Genomic DNA, 25,118 nt, shown 5'->3' with positions numbered 1-25,118 from the left:
CACTGACAGAACCACAGGCACATAGACACAGGCAACAGAGCATGCACAATGTCGGCACTAGTACAGTGTATATCCACCTTTCGCAGCAATGCAGGCTGCTATTCTCCCATGGAGACGATCGTAGAGATGCTGGATGTAGTCCTGTGGAACGGCTTGCCATGCCATTTCCACCTGGCGCCTCAGTTGGACCAGCGTTCGTGCTGGACGTGCAGACCGCGTGAGACGACGCTTCATCCAGTCCCAAACATGCTCAATGGGGGACAGATCCGGAGATCTTGCTGGCCAGGGTAGTTGACTTACACCTTCTAGAGCACGTTGGGTGGCACGGGATACATGCGGACGTGCATTGTCCTGTTGGAACAGCAAGTTCCCTTGCCGGTCTAGGAATGGTAGAACGATGGGTTCGATGACGGTTTGGATGTACCATGCACTATTCAGTGTACCCTCGACGATCACCAGTGGTGTACGGCCAGTGTAGGAGATCGCTCCCCACACCATGATGCCGGGTGTTGGCCCTGTGTGCCTCGGTCGTATGCAGCCCTGATTGTGGCGCTCACCTGCACGGCGCCAAACACGCGTACGACCATCATTGGCACCAAGGCAGAAGCGACTCTCATCGCTGAAGACGACACGTCTCCATTCGTCCCTCCATTCACGCCTGTCGCGACACCACTGGAGGCGGGCTGCACGATGTTGGGGCGTGAGCGGAAGACGGCCTAACGGTGTGCGGGACCGTAGCCCAGCTTCATGGAGACGGTTGCGAATGGTCCTCGCCGATACCCCAGGAGCAACAGTGTCCCTAATTTGCTGGGAAGTGGCGGTGCGGTCCCCTACGGCACTGCGTAGGATCCTACGGTCTTGGCGTGCATCCGTGCGTCGCTGCGGTCCGGTCCCAGGTCGACGGGCACGTGCACCTTTCGCCGACCACTGGCGACAACATCGATGTACTGTGGAGACCTCACGCCCCACGTGTTGAGCAATTCGGCGGTACGTCCACCCGGCCTCCCGCATGCCCACTATACTCCCTCGCTCAAAGTCCGTCAACTGCACATACGGTTCACGTCCACGCTGTCGCGGCATGCTACCAGTGTTAAAGACTGCGATGGAGCTCCGTATGCCACGGCAAACTGGCTGACACTGACGGCGGCGGTGCACAAATGCTGTGCAGCTAGCGCCATTCGACGGCCAACACCGCGGTTCCTGGTGTGTCCGCTGTGCCGTGCGTGTGATCATTGCTTGTACAGCCCTCTCGCAGTGTCCGGAGCAAGTATGGTGGGTCTGACACACCGGTGTCAATGTGTTCTTTTTTCCATTTCCAGGAGTGTAGATAGATAGATATAGAATTACCCTGACGCAAAAACTTGCTACACAAAAAAATAATTAAAGTAGAGTAATTGAATTTCAGAAATACATTTGTCTAGGTAACATATTCAAGTGACTGACATTGCAAGATCACAGATTAATGTAAATGCGAAATAAGCCATTGCAGATGTGAAATGATGGTACATCAATAACTGGTGTAACCAGAACGTTGGCTGCAGGGATACAAACGTGCATGCATTGTGTTGCAGAGGCGTCGGATGTCAGTTCATGCCTGTTGCACTTAGTCAATAGAGGGACGGTTAATACTGTTTGTGGGTGACGCTGGACTTGTCGTCCGATGATACCCCATACTGTGCTCGGCTGGAGACAGGTCTGGCGATCGAGCAGGCCAGGGCAACGTGTCGACACTCTGTAGAGCACGTTGGGTTACAAGAGCGGTATGCAGGCGAGCGTTATCCTGTTGGAAAACACCCCTTGGAATGCTGTTCGTAAATGGCAACTCAGCACGTCGAATCACCAGTGTGACGTACAATTTTACAAACATCGTGCGTGCGATAACAACGAGAGTGCTTTTACCGTCATACGAAATCTCACTCTGGTGTAGGTGCAGTGCGTCTAGCATGCAGATAGGTTGGTTGCACGCTCTCAATCGACCTCCTCCTAACCAACACACGGCTATCACTGGCACTAAGGCAGAACCGGCTTTCATCAGAAAACACAACAGACCTACACCTTGCCCTCAAATCGGCTTTCTATTGACACCACTGAAGTCGCAAATGGCGGTGGTTTAGAGTCAGTCCTTGAAGTAACCGATTTCTAACGGTTCCTTCTGTCAGTGTGGTCTCAACTGGTACTCACTGCTACTGCAGGTGCAGTACGATGTGCCACAGTCGTACGCCGAGCTCGATGGTCAACGTCTCGGTAGGGCTACGTGGCCGTCCCTAGCCCCCTGTCTTCTTGCGACCGTACATTCTTGGGTCCACCGCTACCAACAGTGATGTAGTGTGGTTACATTCTTGACGATGGTTTCTGTGATAATGCGGAAGGAACATCCAGCTTCTTGCAGTCCTATTACACTACCTCGTTCAAAATAAGTGAGTTGTTGATAATGGCGTCATTGTGGCCTTAAAGTCATTCTTGCCTAATATCAGCTCACCACGTCCAGTCTCAAATGTAACTAATGCTCACCACCGTTACAGCGTATAATTAAAGCAAACCTGATTTGCATCTTGTTAGTGGTGCTACTGTCCGCCCCTCGTGGTCTCGCGGTAGCGTTCTCGATTCCCGAGCACGGGGTCCCGGGTTCGATTCCCGGCGGGGTCAGGGATTTTTCCTGCCTCGAGATGACTGGGTGTTGTTGTGTCGTTTTCATCATCATCATTCATCCCCATTACGGTCGGAGGAAGGCAACGGCAAACCACCTCCATTAGGACCTTGCCTAGTAAGGCGGTGCGGGTCTCGTTCCCCTACGCTCTGTAAAGAAGCATGGGACTTCATTTCCATTTTTCAGTGGTGCTACTAGCGCCACTCTTGTGCGACTGGCGGAAAATTTGAATGGACATCATCTTCCGGATGTAGAAACACGCCTTCCAACTGTCGTTTATGCCGCGCAACTTGATCGTGGTCTTGCGATTTTTTTTTTTTTTTCGTCAGTGTATTTTCATTTATCCACTTCATTAGTAGGGGAGACTGTTGTATCTTCCAACATATACGGCCTTTCACCTCTGGCCAGAAGTTTACTATATATATTTTATATCATTTTGAAACGATTGCATTCCCTGTTGTTTTATGAGTTACTGCAGTCTTTTTCTGAAATGCACACAGACACACACACACACACACACACACACATATATATATATATATATATATATATATATATATATATATATATATATGTGTGTGTGTGTGTGTGTGTGTGTGTGTGTGTGTATGGCTACTGTAAATTTATATGTTTCTGACTCGAGAATAAATAAAAGGGAAGTTTCCTCAGTGAGAGGACTGGTACGCGGTGCAGTCAGCCTCGTTGCACGAAAAAAAGGAGCTACTTGACTGAATAACATCGGCTTCACGGTTTCGGAAGTGCACGCACATAACAGCCGGGAGAGCGGGGAGCTCACCATATACCCCTTCATACCGCGTCCGAATGACGCTGCAAGGAAGAGGATGGCACGGCGGTCGGTACACATCCCTTGGCGGCATGGCGAAGAGCTCATTTCATGATCGTGTTGTACCTTGGAACACTTTGTCACATTCAGCAAACCATTACGTTTGCCGGCCGCTGGTGGCCGAGCGGTTCTGGCGCTACAGTCTGGAACCGCGCGACCGCTACGGTCGCAGGTTCGAATCCTGCCTCGGGCATGGATGTGTGTGTTGTCGTTAGGTTTAAGTAGTTCTGAGTTCTAGGGGACTTACGACCTCAGCAGTTGAGTCCCATAGTGCTCAGAGCCATTTGAACCATTACGTTTTGGGAGTAATTTCGTAATTTCAGAAAAAGACTGCAGTAACTCATAAAACAACAGGGAATGCAATCGTTTCAAAATGGTATAAAAAATATATTAAACTTCTGGCGAGAGGTGAAAGGCCGTATATGTTGGAAGATACAACAGTCTCCCCTACTAATGAAGTGGAATATACAGTATATAACCTGCAAGGCACTCCAAGCGCCTTGGAGGTTGCAAAGTACAGGGCATATATATATATATATATATATATATATATATATGCCCTGTACTTTGCAACCTCCAAGGCGCGTTCTGTGATTGTGGATGTTGTCCACAATCACAGAACGTATCTTCTGTTAAGAAGCCCCATCTCTTCGGGTTGTCTCTGGATCGTCCAACTCCTGGTCGTAATCTGTTTAAAGATTTCCACACCAGCAAGCTCTCGTTGTGTCCAGGTGGTAGTTCTTCAGCTTCTGGCGTCTGCAGGTGAGGCGCCGACTGCTTCCATAACTCCAGCCTTGCCTCCTCTTGTGAAATGGTGAGCTTCTCGGATGTTCTCAGGAAGCTCTTTCGCGATCGCGATCTCGGCCGTTGCTGTGGTGGATTATGTCCGTGCAGTGGATGGCCACTGTCCTGTCCCACTTTCAGTCTCTCCTTGTTGGCAGCCACTGTTCCGCGTATCCATGGTGGCGCTATTCCAGCCAGGCAGTAGAGCTTATCAGTTGGGGTAGATCTTAAGCAACCTGTGATCAACCTGCAGGTTTCGTTGAGGGCAATGTCTACTTGTCTGGCATGAGATAACCCGTACCAGACTGAAGAAGCATATTCAGTAATAGAAAAGCACAGTGCCATTGCAGAACAGCGAATAGTTTGTGGATGTGATCCTCACTGTGTCCCCACTAGTTTGCGAATTAGGTTGTTTCGAGCGGAGATTTTCATTTTGGTGTTCTTGCAGTGAGTTTTAAATGTCAGAGTTCTATCGAGAGTGACTCCCAGATATTTAGGTGCGTGATGTTGCTGGAGTTCGATGCCTAACCATGCAATATGTAGCTCACGATTAGCTTCCCTGTTCCTTAAATGAAAGGCACACACTTGTGTCTTCGAAGGGTTTGGTCTGAGTTGATTCCGATTGTAGTAGCTTGACAGTGTTCTAATGCTGTTGTCAGGTTTCTTTCCACTCTTTCAAAGCATGAGCTCCGCGTAGCAAGGGCTAGGTCATCTGCATATAAGAATCTCCTTGTGCCTGTGGTCAATGGCTGGTCATTGGTATAAATGTTGAAGAGAAGAGGAAACATCCCTGACATATCGGGAAATGAACCTGGTTTCTCTGCATTGCAGCCATGTACGCTCATATCTCAGCCACGAAAATGGTCTTGTGCCTAGGAAGAAATATTCTATTCAAATTTAAACGTGTTGCAAAAAAAAAATGGTTCAAATGGCTCTGAGCACTATGGGACTCAACTGCTGTGGTCATAAGTCCCCTAGAACTTAGAACTACTTAAACCTAACTAACCTAACGACAGCACACAACACCCAGCCATCACGAGGTAGAGAAAATCCCTGACCCCTCCGGGAATCGAACGCGGGAACCCGGGCGTGGGAAGCGAGAACGCTACCGCACGACCACGAGATGCGGGCTAAACGTGTTGCAAATGGAGAACATCGTGTCAATATTTTATTTAATACTCTACTGCACACCATAATCAGTAAGTGAAATCAGACTGAGCAGTATCATGAAAAATCAGTTACAAGCTAAAAAACTTTTTGAAACAGAAACTGTTGACAACCAAAACAAATTTCCAGTTTCAAGACGGGGAAACTCGTTAGCACATTAAAGAAAATCAGTTAATTTGCAAAAATCACGTGTTCCATGGCAGAAGACCTTGTTCCGTTTCGAGCTATAAGATGGTGGACGACCGACGAAATAACCGTCCACACGTTATGTTACTGGTTTTTAAAAAGAATTCTATTCATCATTAAACTCCACAACTGAAGAAATAACGTTGCCCTCAAAATAGCTTTAATGTATAAATACAGCACACAGATGAAGAAGAAAAAAGAAGAAGAAGCTAAGACACGAGCTACAGCTCTCCTTCCGGCAGTCACCGTTAACTTGGTCGTCATATTGACGGTCGTCAGAACATTGTACCGTTTGCGTGTGTGTGTGTGTGTGTGTGTGTGTGTGTGTGTGTGTGTTTGTTTGTGTGTGTGAAAGGTGAACTGGTTTAGTTGGTGAATCGTTTTAATTTTTCTTACCAATTTGTTTAGGGAAATATAAGTTAAACATGCCTAAAGTGTGTTCAACGTTCAGTTGCACGAATCCAAGTGACAGAAGCTAATGTAGAAGTGGGCAGCGAATATGAAACGGAACATGTTGTTTCGAAGTACAACGAGCTACATTTGCTCAAATCACGCTCAAGAGAGCTACGCGTACGACACAAACGATCGGAGGAGTCTTTTGTCCTATGCCAATTTTCTTTAACTTTCCACAACATATACAAAAAAAAGAAAGATGAAGTCGCAAAACCAGTGTCGAGAAAGCGAACTTTCGTCAATTCGGCCTTAGTGAGTCGTGAGTAACTCATAGTAATTCTGTAATATAATAATTATACAGCTTTTACATATTTTTATACAAACAAAAATACCATTTCTATTAGCTAACCACAACGCATTTCGAAATTTAATTCATCGTCTTCAGGTGGTACCAGCTCATTTTGCATTGATTAACGTTCAGTATGGAAACAACGAGAAGCTATTGTGGGTGGAGGAAAATGCTTTGTGACGTATTGCAGTTTTATCTACATCGAAAAGTTTATCAATATTTCGACTAAAACTTTCCTTCTTGCTGCCAGTGTACACAGAAATCGCCGCTGTTTACTGTTTTTCGAGAAAAAAATAAATCTAGTATGAGGTATTTGAAGTTAGTCAAATTCATCTTCAATGGGACTGACACAGGAGACAACGCCCTCGACTACAGATTAAATGGCAGACGGTTATTCAGTTTGTTCAAACCTGGTGGACGCGTAGCCACTCTTTGAAATTTAATCTCGTTGCAGCGACTGCTCTGTGTCGAGGGCTATCTGTGGCCGAGGCGCAAGTAGAGTTGGGCCGGCTAGTGCGTTGCCTGTGGGCGAGAAAAACAACACAGACTGTCGACTGCAGCGGCTTGGGGAGGCTGTGTACGGAGTCAGTGGGGCGCGAACGGTGAGCCACGTCGGCGGCGCACAGCGTCTGTCTGTGGGCACAGTGCGGCGTCCAGGTGGGTACGGGCGCACGCGCCAGCAAGGCTGTTTCATCTGTTTCGCATTTTCGCTGCTGTGCATGGAATACGATGCCCGGCTGGATGCTGCGGAATTGCAGGCAACGAGTGCAGGCTCTCTGTCTCCGATCTGCTCGCTGCTGTGGACGACGTACGACACACAGTTTCATGCTACGCTTGCCACGCTCGTGTTGATGCTGAAGTCACGGGATATTACTGGTATCCTTTACGGCTGTGGTTCCAGGAGGACACATAGCTACCACGCCAGTGATCGTCGGAGTGAAGTCGTCGTCTCTTTGTTACGTTTCATCGAGCGTCTCTTCTGATAGAGGTTATATGCCTCTTTACTCCTGTCGGCCGGTGTGGCCGAGCGGTTCCAGGCCCTTTAGTCTGGAACCGCGCGGCCGCTACGGTCTCAGGTTCGAATCCTGCCTCGGGCATGGATGTGTGTGATGTCCTTAGGTTAGTTAGGTTTAAGTAGTTCTAAGTTCTAGGGGACTGATGACCTCAGATGTTGAGTCCCATACTGCTCAGAGCCATTTGAACCATTTTGTGGGGTGCCATTGCTTACACGTCTCGGTCACCTCTTGTTCGCATTGACGGCACTTTGAACAGTGGACGTTACATTTCAGATGTGTTACGACCCGTGGCTGTACCCTTCCTTCGATCCCTGCGAAACTCTACATTTCAGTAGGATAATGCACGACCGCATGTTGCAGGTCCTGTACGGGCCTTTCGGGATACAGAAAATGTCCGACTGCTGCCCTGGCCAGCACATTCTCCAGATCTCTCACCAACTGAAAACGTCTGGTCAATGGTGGCCGAGCAACTGGCTCGTCGCAATACGCCAGTCACTACTCTTTGATAAATTGTCGTATCGTGTTGAAGCTGCATGGGCAGCTGTACCTGTACACGCCATCCAAGCTCTGCTTGACTCTATGCCCAGTCGTATCAAGGCCGTTATTACGGCCAGAGTTGGTTTTTGTGGGTATTGATTTGTCAGGATCTATGCCCCCAAATTGCGTGAAAATGTAATCATATGTCAGTTCTAGTATAATATATTTGTCCAATGAATAGCCCTTTATCATTTGCATTTCTTCTTGGTGTAGCAATTATAATGGCCAGTATGATAGTGCATTTGTATCTAGTACAAGAGTGGGATTTGTTTACAGTGACAAGAAGTTTCCTCGTCCATGCCTTATTTTAATTAATATTAACTTTGGCTTCCATTTTTTTCATTATATATCTTTGTAAGTGTTGTAAGAAAATCGGATGTCTCCTGATTTGTGGTAGGAGTCCCCAAATGTTTTGTTGCAAACGTTTTGTGCGCTAGTAGCGCCGAGATTGTGTACAGGAAGTACCTTCTATACGAGAGATTTATCATGATTCGAAGTTTAATTTGATGGCGACCAGCGTATTTGTTTCGGTAACTATTCGGCTGTGTGAAGATCCAAAGTGATTGTTATACGAGGTCTACATGAAGCATTTAAGTTCTGTGAAACTATTTGGTATATGTTTTTTATGTGCGTTTCAATGTGTGTGCCGAAGAGTTTTTTTGTGACTCGCAAAATCAAAGATTCGTTCAAAAATTGGTTCAAACGGCTCTGAGCACTAGGGAACTTAACATCTTAGGTCATCAGTCCCCCAGAACTTAGAACTACTTAAACATAACTAATCTAAGGACATCACACACATCCATGCTCGAGGCAGGATTTGAACCTGCGACCATAGCAGTCCCGCGGTTCCGGACTGTAGCGCCTAGAACCGCTCGGCCACCGCGGCCGACAAAGATTTGTTCAACTTATTGGCCACTGTGACCAATGCAAATGCCTTTTAAATTGGGTGGTGACTGCTGTGTGTAAAACCGCTGATGACACCAAGTGTAACGTGGTGATACCATAAATGACACTGACCAGTAAAATTCCAGCACGAGCCACTCCCCACCACTCACGCTCCTACCATATCTAAAACAACTACATCACACCAAAAAAAAAAAATTTGATTATACTAGAGAAATTTATGAATATACGCTTCTATTCCAATAAGTCCAATATAGGTAGAAAAATAGGAGCCAGGGAAACGCGTGTCTCTCCCCCTCCTGTTGTTCTCTCTCTCTCTCTCTCTTTCTCTCTCTCTCTCTCTCTCTCTTTCTCTCTCCCTCTCTCCCTCTCTCACCCCTTGGTAACGCTCCCTGCCTCTCCCCTTGCAGTAATTGTCCAGAAATGTAATATTTTGCCCTTCACAACAATAAAAAAAGTGATATTTCATGACTATGATGCCATTTAGTCACTATTGGAATGAGTCAACTGATAAAAATAACTGCGTGTAAGAAGTTGTAGGTATATGAAATGGAACGATCACGCTGACTTAGCAGAATACTGGAAAAATGTAGTCAGTCAACAAAGGAGACTGCTTAGAAATGTGCGATTCCTTCCAGAATGGTGATACTATAAATGACACTGACCAGTAAAATTCCAGCACGAGCCACTCCCCACCACTCACGCTCCTACCATATCTAAAACAACTACATCACACCAAAAAAAAAAATTTGATTATACTAGAGAAATTTATGAATATACGCTTTTATTCCAATAAGTCCAATATAGGTAGAAAAATAGGAGCCAGGGAAACGCGTGTCTCTCCCCCTCCTGTTGTTCTCTCTCTCTCTCTCTCTTTCTCTCTCTCTCTCTCTCTCTTTCTCTCTCCCTCTCTCACCCCTTGGTAATTGTCCAGAAATGTAATATTTTGCCCTTCACAACAATAAAAAAGTGATATTTCATGACTATGATGCCATTTAGTCACTATTGGAATGAGTCAACTGATAAAAATAACTGCGTGTAAGAAGTTGTAGGTATATGAAATGGAACGATCACGCTGACTCAGCAGAATACTGGAAAAATGTAGTCAGTCAACAAAGGAGACTGCTTAGAAATGTGCGATTCCTTCCAGAATATTGGCGAAGTGTGTGGGATCCATACCAAGCGGGACTAACTTGGGATACTGAACGTATACAAATAAGGACGGCACGAATGGTCACTGGTTTGTCTGACTGACAGGAGATAGATAAATGTTCAGCGATCACAGGCCCTGCAGACTACGCCCTGCTTCCACAAACTGCCTCTATTCCTTCCTGTTTTGGGCCCGGTTCCTCCAGGTGTCTTCAGTTCCCAGGGCTGCTAGGTCCTTCGCCAGGTGGTCCATGCGGCGCTGCCCTGGTCGTCCAATGGGGCGTTTGGTTTCCCCGCAAGTGCCATCTTCGCCTGTCTTCCATCTGGCATACGGGCTATATGGTTCAAAATGGTTCAAATGGCTCTGAGCACTATGGGACTCAACTGCTGTGGTCATCAGTTCCCTAGAACTTAGAACTACTTAAACCCAACTAACCTAAGGACATCACACACATCCATGCCCGAGGCAGGATTCGAACCTGCGACCGTAGCAGTCGCACGGTTCCTGACTGCGCGCCTAGAACCGCGAGACCACCACGGCTGGCCCGGGCTATATGGCCCACCCACAATATTCTTTTGCTCTTTATCTTCTGTAGGATAGTTGGTTGTCGCATCAGAAGGTAGATTTCCTCGTTTTTCCTCCTTCTCCATTCTCCGTTATCTAAAACTGGTCCCCATATCTTCCTCATTACTCTTTTTCCCTTCCTCGCTTAGTCATGCTCCATGTTTCTGAACCGTATATTGCTGCTGGGCATATCACAGTGTTGTAGATTTTCATCTCAGTGTTCACTGAGGTCGATTTAGAGCCAAGCGTCTCTCTGAGGGAATGCGTGCATTTCGTTCCCACTGCTATTCTTCCCATGATGTCCATTTTTATGTTGTTGTCCGTGGTGAACCAAGATCCCAAGTATTTGACTGACAGGAGAACGACCCGGAAATGTTGGAAAATCTGAACTATCATCCGAAAACGTACGAACCTAGTTCCAAGTACCAGTATCAATAGAGGCATATGGGAGTGTGCCGCAGCCCCCTACCTACTGCTACCGAAGGACCACAGATTTCGTTCCAACACTTGGCTCGTGCTGCACTGTTTCCACTGGCAACAGGAAGTTGGTAGGTGTGGTAGAGTTTTTCAATAATAAGATAAATGAATAGTTCATTTTGTATGCTAAAATAATTTTTCTCCTTAGGTGGCGTTACGTCTGCTAAGTGAGTGAACGTGTGGTTGCAAGGATGTCAGCGAAAAGCGTTATTAGCTGCACTAACTAATCTGTTCTTTTTTTCGTCTTTTGCAGGTAAGTCACGATGACCCAGAGCTACAACGTATCCAAAACGAATTGGTGAGTCTCCTTCATAGATTTGTAGTGTTGCTGTTTTAATGGGCGTGATTTCTTCTTCTACTCTGAGGAAACTGCAGAACAGTCACTGTGTAAATTACTTCACTGCTTTGCATACACCGAAGAAAGTACTGAAGGACTAATTCATCCGTAAAGAAGAAATATATGTTGGTATTGACTATAAACTGACGGTTAGGAAGTTTTTTCTGAAAATATTTGTCTCGAGAACGGAAACGAAACGTGCACGGTAAATGGTATAGACAAGAAGAGTCGTGCTGCAGAAGAATACTGGACTTAGGTCAGTAGATGCGACCGGATAAATAATATACAGGCATAGAATTGAATCGCAGAGAAAAATGATTTATGGCACAACGTGACTAAAATGAGGGGACAGTTTGGTACAGTCTAAAGCATCAGAGTATAATTATAATGGATGGAATTGTGGAAGGTAAAACCATTAGAGGGAGACCAGGTTGAGATTACAGTAGGCACGTACGAATCGATGTTGGGTGCAGGTATAAAGAGACTTACGTGGTGTAGAGTAGCATGGAGAGCGTCATGAAACCAGCCTTTCAACTGAAGGCAAATACTACAAAAACTACCATACCTATGCACTTTCATGGCGAATTAATTAAGGCGAAGTTACAGAACTAAGACTAGCCAAAGAATTTACGACAACGTGCGGTACAGAGTAGTGCGCTCGCCAATTACTAGATGGCACCGTTGTATATCTACATCTGCATCAATACTCCGCAAGCCACCTTACGGTGTGCAGCGGAGGGTTCATTGTGTACCCATTTTTTCCTGTTCTACTTGCGTACGGCTCCTCCGCAAGAACGATTGCTGGTAAGCCTCCGTGTGGACTCTAATCTCTCTCTAATTGTACCTTCATTTTCTTTTAGCGAGATATGCGCAGGAGCAAGCAATATATTTGTTGACTCTATTAGGAACGTACCCCCTAGATACCTTAACAGTACGCCATACCGTGATCCATAACGCCTATCTTGCAGCGTCTGCCATTGGAGTTGGCTGGCAATCTAAGCCACGCTTTAGCGCTTACAAAATGAGCCTGTAACGAAATGTGCAGCTCTTATTTGACTCTTCCCTATTTCCTCTGTCAATTCTATCTGGTATGGATCCTAACTGGCCAGCGCTATTCAAGTATTGGTCTAACGTTTTCTAAGCTGCTTCCTTTTTTGACGGGCTACATTTCCTGAGGATTCTTTCAATGAATGATTGATTTTGTGTTGTTGCTCCATTTCAAATCGCTCACTACACATACTGCTAGACATTTTAAGAAAGTAACGGCATCCTGTGATGGACATGAACTGTATTCGCGGTTGCGAATATGAACCACCTCCAACTAAAATAACAGTGAAAATTTGAGCCGGACTGGCACTCGCACCCGGATTTCCCGCTTTGCGCGAGCGGTCCCTTAACCTCTTCTGCCATCCGAACACGTGTTCTGCTATGACACATGGACAAGAACATATCGAAGTCTGGGTCTGGCTGGAAGTGGTTTATATTCGCAGCTGCGAATACATTTCATGTGTTGCAAGCAGCTATGGTCTCCGCAGTGCATGGGGTGTCTGAAGTTTGATTTGCGCATTGTCATCTTGGTCTTACCGCGGCAACAACGGATATGGCTGTTGACGGATCTCGACGCACTGTACCGCAGTGACTGCTAATTGTGGCTTGTGTGGGCGAAAATGTCATGGTGGGTCGCAGACCTCATCATCTTCATGACTAGCGATTGCGGATGCGGAAAAATCTTAAAGTCCTGGGAGTAAGTTTAATGGTGAACTTCTGTCAGAGACAGCAAAGGACTTGGAAGAGCAGTTGAATGGAATGGACAGTGTCTTGAAAGGAGGATATAAGATGAACATCAACAAAAGCAAAACAAGGATAATGGAATGTAGTCTAATGAAGTCGGGTGATGCTGAGGGAATTAGATTAGGAAATGAGACACTTAAAGTAGTAAAGGAGTTTTGCTATTTGGGGAGCAAAATAACTGATGATGGTCGAAGTAGAGAGGATATAAAATGTAGGCTGGCAATGGCAAGGAAAGCGTTTCTGAAGAAGAGAAATTTGTTAACATCGAGGATAGATTTAAGTGTCAGGAAGTCATTTCTGAAAGTATTTGTATGGAGTGTAGCCATGTATGGAAGTCAAACTTGGACGATAAATAGTTTGGACAAGAAGAGAATAGAAGCTTTCGAAATGTGGTGCTACAGAAGAATGATGAAGATTAGATGGGTAGATCACGTAACTAATGAGGAAGTATTGAATAGGATTGGGGAGAAGAGAAGTTTTTGGCACAACTTGACCAGAAGAAGGGATCGGTTGGTAGAACATGTTCTGAGCCATCAAGGGATCACTAATTTAGTATTGGAGGGCAGCGTGGAGGGTAAAAATCGTAGAGGGAGACCAAGAGATGAATACACTAAGCAGATTCAGAAGAATGTAGGTTGCAGTAGGTACTGGGAAATGAAAAAGCTTGCACAGGATAGAGTAGCATGGAGAGCTGCATCAAACCAGTCTCAGGACTGAAGACCACAACAACAACAACAACAGCAACGAAGACTTGCAGAATACTGAAGTTAAGAGACCACGGACGAATGTGGACAGATGAACCGCATCCAGACGAAGAGTAAGACTCCTCGAATTTTCGGTAGCTTTTCTTCAATCCTCGGAAAGGCCCCTCCACACAATCTCTCCAACCAGTGCCAGAAGTGGCCAAAATGCTCCTCAAATGAGAGCGCTGGAAATCAGTTCAGTAACTCCCAGGAACAAATTAATAATGTATCCGCCAATGAGCTTCCTGTTTACGGAAACGTGAAAAGAGTGTAGCCGCAGTCCCATGGCCGGACTCGCTTGTAGGAAATTTCGGTGGGAGGTTCGCACTGCATCCCCACAGAAAGGCATAGTTAGGAAAATTTACAGGCGCACGTGTTGCCATATATCGAGCTTGTGGAACGGAGTCTGAAGTCCACACACAGTGGGATAGTGGCAAGCTGTCAGCTCTAGACACCGCGGAAAGCCTATCCAATTATACTTCTGAAAGTTTACCAACAGCAACAGTCAGAGTTCTCACCCATACCACTACTGGTCTCCCATTCTGCTACTGAAAGCTCTGGAACACCTCCGACCGTCCGTCCGTCCCATTGTCCAGGATACTGGAAGGATTAGGTCTGAAAGGCTCGTACAGCTGTTTATGCGGTCTGTTGCCGCGAAACCGCACACTTTTGAGTGACGGCTGGTTTCTCGAGACACTGTAAAAGATACATCTGCAGGCCACGCCAATCGAAAAGAGTTCCCGTAGCCCCAAAGCCATATACAGGGTGAGGTATAAAGGATGAATGGTTTTCAAATGAACAATACATCGTTGGGAGTGCTTCAAAAATTTTTTTAATTACAGAATAACACTCAAATAATGTTGCCATTTAAGAAAATTAATGCTTGAAAACAATTTCTCCCAGGTAACGGCCGTTAACAGCGATGCACTTCTCAAGGCGCTCTCGAAAGTTGGCTTCAACTCTCTGGAACCTGCTTCTGCCTATTTGGACGATTTCCACGCGAACAGCTTCCTTCAGTTCTTCAAGTGTGCGTGGTTTATGGCCGTACACACGCGAAAACTTGAAGAACTGCACAGGAAAGGAAGATACGACTTACTATACAACAGAGTAAAGACTATGACGTGGGAACAAAACAGAGCAGGAAGTGCTACTATGGAAATTTTGAGTAAAGACGAAGAGGTAGTGTATAAAGATCGTGACGATGTCCTCCAGAGATGGGAAGAATATATAAAAGAGCTATATGACACAAATAGCAAACCAGAAACTCTGGAACTTGAATCACACAACAGTGTAAGTGATGAAGAGAAAGGACCGACCATCATAATGGAAGAAGTAAAGTCTGCCATTGCTGCAATGAAAAATGGCAAAGCAGTATGTACAGACACAATACCGGGAGAAATACTAAAATGCTTGAACCACAATGGAATAAGAGAAATATTGAGGTTATGTAATAAAATATATGACAGTGGTGAATGGCCTGAGGACTTTTTGACAACAGTAATCATTCCATTACCGAAAAAACAAGGAACCAAGAAATGCAGCGAGCACAGGACAATCAGCCTCATTTCACATGCAGCCAAAGTGATGTTAAGAATAATTAATAAAAGACTTGAAAAAGTAATAGAGGAGAATCTCGGCGAGGAGCAGTTTGGCTTTAGACGGAATACGGGCACCAGAGATGCAATAGGGCGCCTACGAATCTTAGGAAAAAGGTTTATTGAAAAAGGAAGAGACCTATATATGTGCTTCATCGATTTAGAAAAGGCATTTGACATTGTGGTTTAGGACAAGCTGGCGACTGTTATGAGGGAAAAGAGAGTGGACTGGAAAACCAGAAGACTTATAAACTCATTGTACCTTAATCAAAAAGTTTCTGTTAAAGTGAGAGGAGAAAGTACAAACTGGATCAGACTAGGGAAAGGAGTAAGACAAGGATGCTGTTTATCACCTACTCTTTTCAACCTGTACTTGGAAAATATGATTGACCAATGCTCATTAGATGACAAAGGAGTAGAAATTGGAGGAAGAAGAGTAGGGTGCTTGAGATTTGCTGATGACATGGTCCTTCTAGCCACAGGGGAAAAAGAATTACAGGATTTGGTGGACACCATTGCAACTAACGGAAAAAAATATGGAATGAAAATTAACACAAATAAAACAAAAGTATTGGCAATAGGAGGAAATAAGGAAATAAAAATTGTGCTGAATGGAGAAACACTAGAACAGGTGCAAAATTTTAAGTATCTTGGAAGCAGGATAGACACCGACTGGAAGTGCACCACAGAAATTAAAACGAGGATAGCAATGGCAAAAGAGGCGTTTTATAAGAAAAGGAGAATCTTCTGCAGCGATATGGACAGAGAACTCAGAAAGAGACTCATAAAATGTCTTGTATGGAGTGTTCTTCTATACGGCGCTGAAACATGGACGATGAGGAAAAAAGACAGAGAAAGGCTGGAGGCTTTTGAGATCTGGACATGGCGGAAGATGGAAAGAATAAGCTGGATGGACAGAGTAAAAAATGAAGAAGTACTGAGAAGAGCGGGAGAGAAAAGACAGTTACTAGATGTAATAAAGGGAAGAAAAAGAAATTGGATTGGGCATATATTAAGAAAGAATGACGGACTGATAAAAACAGTTTTAGAAGGTTATGTAGAAGGGAAAAGGAAGCGAGGAAGGAAGAGATTCCAGATACTGGTTGACATGATGGACGGTACAACATACAGCAGCCTTAAGAAGGAAGCAATGGATCGCAGAAAATGGAGAGGCAAAGGACCTGCTAATATAGCAGATAACTGATGATGATGACACGTGATTTGAGGTGACCCCACAAAAGTAGTCACACGTGGATAGGTCAGGGGAACGAGGAGACCAATGAATGTCCCCGAACTGGGAAATAACTCTTCCACGGAAAACAGTCTTAATTGCTTGTATAGTCAATCTTGCCGTGTGAGCTGTAGCTCCATCCTGCTGAAACCACACTCGCCTGATAGGAATACGTTTTCTTCTTAATTCAGGTACGAAGAATTCAGTGATCATCTCTCTATGTCGTTCAGAGGTTACGGTTGCAGTGTTTCCGTTCTCGTCTTGGAAAAAGTATGGACCAGTAACATCTGTACCTGTCACAGCACACTAAACAGTCATCTTGGGACTACGTAATGGTTTCTCGTGTAGTAGTTTTGGGTTTTCACTGGCCCAATAACGACAGTTCTGCTGATCTACCATTCCATTCAAATGGAAATGAGCTTCGTCACTCATAAGCAGAATAATGTTGTCATTTTGCTCAAATATGGCCTCCCATTTCTCGTGCAAAATTTAGCCGCTGTTCATAATCTCTTGGATTTAATATTTGCACAATGGCCATTTTGTGGGGATGACATTTTAGGTTAGTACGCAAAATACGCCTTACCGAGCGATTACTGAGGCGCATCTCAGCCGAGTGCCTCCTAGCAGATCGACCAGGACTGCGGAGTATGGCTTGCCGAACTCTTTGCACATTTTATTATGTCCGAACTGAACGAGGAGCTCCTGGTGGTTTTTTGTTCATAACAGTTTCTCGTGTTCGAAGTGATTCTACCCAATGTAATATGGCGTTACGAATGGGACCACTATCATGTCTGGCGAGATTGAAATGGCGACCAAACTCACGCTGCACTGCAACGACAGACTCACTATTGTGCAGAAAACTATCGTAGCTAAACACACGATGTTGCACACTCCACAGCTCCATGACCTTAACTAAACAAAATGGCAGGAGCTACCGATCACCTTACCACATCACTCCCCCCTTTCCCCCCCCCCCCCCCCCCTCCGATCGCCAGAGCCTGAATACTATCTGTTCTAAAAACGTCCGTCCTTTCTGCCTCACCCCTGTACATTAAAGAGAAATACTTGCTCTAGTATGAAATGTTACATTAAGTACAAACAGATGAGATCTACATTGCTAAAAGCTACGCCCTAACCAATCATGTTATCAGCGAGCACATGTCACCACATAAAAACAGAATCAGTAACAAGAATCTCATATGCAAATCAAATGTGGAAATAAGATAAAAATGTGGGGAGAAGGCGTGAAACAGGTTTCAAAAAAATGGTTCAAATGGCTCTGAGCACTTTGGGACTTAACATCTGTGGTCAGCAGTCTCCTAGAACTTAGAACTACTTAAACCTAACTAACTTATGGACATCACATACATCCATGTCCGAGGCAGGATTCGAACCTGCGACTGTAGTGGTCACACGGTTTCAACTGAAGCGCCTAGAACCGCACGGCCACACCGGCCGGCAGCAGGTTTCACTTCACGCACTATAACAGGATTATGTCATTCTGGCATGGACCGTTATTGTGCAGGAAGATGGGTAGCTTCAGCTGCACATGGCGTATCTGAAGAAATGGAGGACTCTCTTCCTCTACGAATCGAGGCCATTATCATCGCTAGAGGCACTGTTCTCCTCGGGTGACATTTTTCCGCTGTGCTCCTGTAAGATGCATTAACACTGTGTACCACGTAGTACTGCTGAGTGTAGACACTTGGCTTTATGCCTTGCGTGAGAACTCACCCTCTCGCCGGGGAAAGACAAGCCGTCCCTTGTAGAGCCCTGCGCCGCGGAGACGGATGAAGGGATCGCGTGGGAGGGCGGAGGGTGGGAGTGACCCGCGCCGCCGGACGGGCCCATCGCTCTCTGCCGCGCGCCGCGCCCTGATGTGATTAGCCCCGGGGTCGGCTGTGGCGAGGTTTTAGCGCCGAGAAATGGCGCATCCTTCCGCCCCCGCATCCATCTGTCCGCCGGCGGCCTCGCATGCACTCTGCCGGGCCGTGTCCCCGCGGAGGCGAAGGCGGAGGCGGGGGCGGTGCCGCAAAATGAAAAGAAGTGGCGGGAAAGCCCCGGCACTTTGTTTCCCCTCAGGGCTGCCAACTGTGAAGAACTACTCTCCTAAGAGTAAGAACGTACACAACCCCACAGTGTTATCCATCATACTGCTTTTTTAACTTTTTATCTGTGAAATATTCTACTTTAATCTCATTCCAGCTAACCTGACTCAATACTTATCTCCCTTTCTCAGTTATCTATTTTGTTTATTCATTTATTCAATCTCACAAAAAAAAAAGTTGTGATGCTCTCTTAACTAGTGTGCTTAATTACTTAGTTAACAGAGGAATGCGTATAGTTCATGAGCAGTAAATAATAAATGAGGCGCCAAGAACCGTAAGGGCCCAAAGCACACCGTCGCTGATTTTGATATTTTAGCATGTATTCCGTCTCCCCCGACTTCTGTTGGTCTTATGGTGAACCAATTTTGTCTATGCTGCAGGCCTTTACATAAGTGTGAACATTCACAGAAGGCGCACCAGTTATTACGAGGGTCACTCAAAAAGTAATGATTCCTATTTTTTCTCCTTAAATAAAGTAAAAAAACTGAATCAGGCGCTGTTCCTCAAAATTTCTGATTTTGTCCCGTTATAAATGGTTTTGTGAAAGCCTCTGACTGTGAGAACAATGGTTTTTTTTTTATAAATACGTAACTTTTTTGCTACCAGTCACGATTTTATTTTGTTCGTATTTTACAAGAATGATTCCCATTTCCAAGAGCGTTTTCTGTTTGTAGTAAGGCAGTTTTTCGTAATGTTTTCGATGTGTGAGGTTATGCTTCCCTTTGTTGACTTTACTGCAATGTATAAAAAATGCACATTTTTAATTAGTTATCAATTTTATACGTAGTCAGAGCGAAATTTTGAAGAACTTATGCTTACAGTTGTCTTATGGTCCGTTTGTGCAGAGACTCACTACACACAATTTTCGGTGCACGGTATACGTCGAGAATAACATACATAAACAAAGGGTTACAAATATGTCTTCAAGTGTAGTTGACAGAGATAATGTTACAGAGCTTCCACAGAGTATGATATACTTTTGTAGAAAGGATATTTATCTTCACAATATGGATCATAATTTTCTTACATATCTTTTACAAATGTGCTTTCTTCTACGTGTTACTATTTTTATTTAAGTATTTTGTCAAAGCATCTGACTAAATTCAGAGATGCACTTTAAAGCTTTTCGTTTAACATTCTGCCTTCATATTTTCTTTGGTATGAATATATCTCCAGAGTCTCTAAAAAATCATTTTATCCCCTTTGACTTTTTTTCTACTTTTCCAAATGTTTATCCTGTACAATGCAAGTGGTGATGTTGTGTGTCCAATCTTTTAATGTTCTGTGTGTATCCGGTGTTGAAATTTCGGTCTTTTTGTCCTAGGTAGAACATGGAGCATTCCTGGCATGTTACTTTGTATATTCTAGGCTCTAGGGTCTCAGTATGGATGATGATTAAACTTTATATTAGTATTAGTTTTTGTTGTTTATTTGATGTAGAAAACTCGTGTCTTACTTTCTGATTTTTTTTAAATATTTGCAATCTCCTGTGATTATTGTCAATATAGGGGATGCTAGTCATACGTTTGTTTTTGTCTTTTTCTTCCGCGGCGCACTTTGTATTTGGGTCTTTCTTCACTAGGAGTATGTTTAGGAGTGTAATGATTAGCAGCTGCAATCTGCCTCACTGTATTTATTTCTAGTTGCTTGTTTTCTTGGTTCAAAGGTATTTTACTTGCCCTATGTAGCACTGTCCTGTATGCTGCCTGCTTGTGGATGTTTGGGTGACATGAAGTTGCAGGGACTGTGGTATAGGTCGTTGTACTTGTAAAATATGAATCTTGACTTGTAGCAGAAAAGTTATTTATACACAAACCCAGGTCCATTCGTTCTCAAAAATGACAACGCATGAACCTGTGTTCAGTGTATGCTGCCTATAGCATCTGAAGATGGTCATTGTATGGTCGAAACCGGTTATAACTGTGTCATAAATATGTGATTGTGTCTATAAATAAACAAAATTTTTTTACAATTACTATCTTTTCCCTGTACGGGAATATACGTAATGGATGTACAAGAGTAGATTGTAGGCACATGGTTTACGGCATATGGAGGTTTGAGTACAGCCGTGAAGCTTCCTCGGGTAGCCCAGTGCCCAGTGATAAGGCTGTTACTCGCGATAATTGGGAAATCCGTTTGAGTCTACACCTACATATACATCTACATCCCTACTCCGCAAGAGTACCTCTATCGGTTCTCCCTTCTATTCCAGTCTCGTATTGTTCGTGGAAAGAAGCCTCTGTGTGGGCTCTAATCTCTCTGATTTTATCCTCATGGTCTCTTCGTGAGATATACTTAGCAGGGAGCAATATACAGCTTGACTCCTCGATGAAGGTATGTTCTCGAAACTTCAACAAAAGCCCGTAAAGAGCTACTGAGCGTCTCTCCTGCAGAGTCTTCCACTGGAGTTTATCTAACATCTCCGTAACGCTTTCGCGATTACTAAATGATCCTGTAACGAAGCGCGCTGCTCTCCGCTGGATCTTCTCTATCTCTTCTATCAACCCTATCTGGTACGGATCCCACACTGCTGAGCAGTATTCAAGCAGTGGGCGAACAAGCGTACTGTAACCTACTTCCTTTGTTTTGGGATTGCGGTTCCTTAGGAATCTTCCAATGAATCTCAGTCTGGCATCTGCTCTACCGACGATCAACTTTATATGATCATTCCATTTTAAATCACTCCTAATGCGTACTCCCAGATAATTTATGGAATTAACTGCTTCCAGTTGCTGACCTGCTGTATTGTAGCTAAATGGTAAGGGATCTTTCTTTCTATGTATTCGCAGCAGATTACACTTGTCTACATTGAGATTCAATTGCCATTCGCTGCACCATGCGTCAATTCGCTGCAGATCCTCCTGCATTTCAATACAATTTGCCATTGTTACAAACTCTCGATACACCACAGCATCATCTGCAAAAAGCCGCAGTGAACTTCCGATGTTATGCACAAGGTCATTTATGCATATTGTGAATAGCAACGGTCCTACGACACTCCCCTGAGGCACACCTGAAATTACTCTTACTTCGGAAGACTTCTCTGCATTGAGAATGACATGCTGCGTTCTGTTATCTAGGAACTCTCAGTCCCTGTCCGGCACAAATTTTCTTTGTCGCCATTGCATTACATAGATGGTGTGTGTCCTTATTCGCAATTGCGAATACGTTTCATGCAATTTGAAGCCATTTCGAAACTTTTCTTGCTTTTTCCTAAATAGAAGTTCGATTCTTATAAGACTCCAGGGTGGGTTTTCTACTTCCATATTTAACATTGATCGGGCGACAAAATTTTACGCCAGCTCTTCACGGAAGTTCCGTTACGTAATCGGTAGAGCGTTGTGTGATACTGCTCTGCGGATGTGTCGCCGGCGTGGCCAGATTTAGACGTGCCCGGTGGCTGGGGACCCGTCGCGATTAATCGCGGCCTCGTGTAATGGCCGCGGTCGCAGGTCCGGGTGGGTATGGCGCGCAGAGCGCGGCTGGAGTCCGGCCGTCCAGAAATACCGGCCACTGACGCGCATCCGGCCCACTCTATTCCTGACGCGCCTGCGGCCGCGGCGGCTCACACCGCCGTACGCCGGCTAACACATGATACGCTCTTAAACGGCGGCAGGTGTAAAACCGAAAGGCAGCCGCGCTCCAGAGCTCTTCCAGTCGCGACGCGGCAGCTATTTGTGGGCCGTCGGCGAGGCCTACACAGACACTCCGCAAGCCACGGTGCATGGCGGAGGGTACCCTGTACCATTACTAGCCACTGTTCCACTCGCAAATGTTGTTGTTGTCGTGGTCTTCAGTCCCGAGACTGGTTTGCTATTTCATCTCCCAGTACCTACAGCAACCTACGTCCTTCTGAATCTGCTTAGTCTATTCATCTCTTGGTCTCCCTCTAAGATTTTTACCCTCCACGCTGCCCTCCAATACTAAATTGGTGATCCCTTGATGCCTCAGAACATGTCCTACCAACCGATCCCTTCTTCTTGTCAAGTTGTGCCACAAACTCCTCTTCTCCCCAATTCTATTCAATACCTCCTCATCAGTTATGTGATCTACCCTTCTAATCTTCAGCATTCTTCTGTAGCACCCCATTTCGAAAGCTTCTATTCTCTTCTTGTCCAAACTATTTATAGTCCATGTTTCACTTCCATACATGGCTACACTCAATACAAATACTTTAAGAAACGACTTCCTGACACTTAAATCTATCCTCGATGTTAACAAATTTCTCTTCTTCAGAAACACTTTCCTTGCCATTGCCAGTCTACATTTTATATCCTCTTTACTTCGACCCTTATCAGTTATTTTTCTCCCCAAATAGCAAAACTCCTTTACTACTTAAGTGTCTCATTGCCTTATCTAATTGTGTCAGGATCACCCGAGTTAAATCGACTACATTCCATTATCCTTGTTTTGCTTTTGTTGATGTTCACCTTATATCGTCCTTTCAAGGCACTGTCCATTCCGTTCAACTGCTCTTCCAAGTCCTTTGCCGTCTCTGACAGAATTATAATGTCATCGGCGAACCTCAAAGTTTTAATATCTTCTCCATGGATTTTAATACCTACTCCGAATTTTTGTTTTGTTTCTTTTACTGCTTGCTCAATATACAGATTGAATAGCAACCCTGTCTCACTCCCTTCCTAACCACTGTTTCCCTTTCATGCCCCTCGACTCTTATAACTGCCATCTGGTTTCTGTACAAATTGTAAATAGTCTTTCGCTCCCTGTACTTTACCCCGGCCACCATTAGAATTTGAAAGAGAATATTCCACTCAACATTGTCAAAAGCTTTCTCTAAGTCTACAAATGCTCGAAACGTAGGTTTGCCTTTCCTTAATCTTTCTTCGAAGATAAGTCGTAAGGTCAGTATTGCCTCACGTGTTCCAATATTTCTACGGAATCCAAACTGATCTTCCCCGAGGTCGGCTTCTACCAGTTTTTCCATTCGTCTGTAAAGAATTCGTGTTAGTATTTTGCAGCTGTGACTTATTAAACTGATAGTTCGGTAATTTTCACATCTGTCAACACCTACTTTCTTTGGTATTGGAATTATTATATTCTTCTTGAAGTCTGAGGGTATTTCGCCGGTCTCATACATCTTGCTCCCCTGAAGGTAGAGTTTTGTCAGGACTGGCTCTCCCAAGGCTGTCAGTAGTTCTAATGGAATGGTGTCTACTTCCGGGGCCGTGTTTCGACTCAGGTCTTTCAGTGCTCTGTCAAACTCTTCACGCAGTATCGTATCTCCCATTTCATCTTCATCTACACCCTCTTCCATTTCCATAATATTGTCCTCAAGTACATCGCCCTTGTATAGACCCTCCATATACTCCTTTCACCTTTCTGCTTTTCCTTCTTTGCTTAGAACTGGGTTTCCATGTGAGCTCTTGATATTCATACAACTGGTTCTCTTTTCTCGAAAGGTCTCTTTAATGTTCCTGTAGGCAGTATCTATCTTACCCATAGTGAGATAAGACTCTACATCCTTACATTTGTCCTCCAGCCATCCCTGCTTAGCCATTTTGCTCTTCCTGTCGATCTCATTTTTGAGACGTTTGTATTCCTTTTTGCCTGCTTCATTTACTGCATTTTTATATTTTCTCCTTTCATCAATTAAATTCAATATTTCTTCTGTTACCCAAGGATTTCTACTAGCCCTCGCCTTTTTACCTACTTGATCCTCTGCTGCCTTCACTACTTCATGCCTCAGAGCTACCCATTTTTCTTCTACTGTATTTCTTTCCCCCATTCCTGTCAATTGTTCCCTAATTCTCTCTCTGAAACACTGTACCACCTCTGGTTTAGTCAGTTTATTCAGGTCCCATCTCCTTAAATTCCCAAGTTTTTGGAGTTTCTTCAGTTTTAATCTACAGTTCATAACAATAGATTGTGGTCAGAGTCCACATCTGCCCCTGGACATGTCTTACAATTTAAAACCTGATTCCTAAATCTCTGTCTTACCATTATATAATCTATCTGATACCTTCTAGTATCTCCAGGATTCTACCATGTATACAACCTTCTTTTATGACTCTTGAACCAAGTGTTAGCTATGATTAAGTTATGCTCTGTGCAAAATTCTACCAGACGGCTTCCTCTTTCATTTCTTACCCCCAATCCATATGCACCTGCTATGTTTCCTTCTCTCCCTTTTCCTACTCTTGAATTCCAGTCACCCAGTCACTCATAAATAGAGGGAGGGCAAAACGGCACTCTATACGCATCCATAGGAGCGCTAATTTCTCGTATCTTATCTTCGTGGTTATTACCACTGTTGGTGGCAGTAGAATCGTTCGGCAG

This window comes from Schistocerca americana, chromosome 9, assembly GCF_021461395.2.
Source record: "Schistocerca americana isolate TAMUIC-IGC-003095 chromosome 9, iqSchAmer2.1, whole genome shotgun sequence".
NCBI lineage: Eukaryota > Metazoa > Arthropoda > Insecta > Orthoptera > Acrididae > Schistocerca > Schistocerca americana.
The sequence above is the reverse complement of the archived record's forward strand: the minus strand, read 5'-3'. Positions refer to the sequence as shown.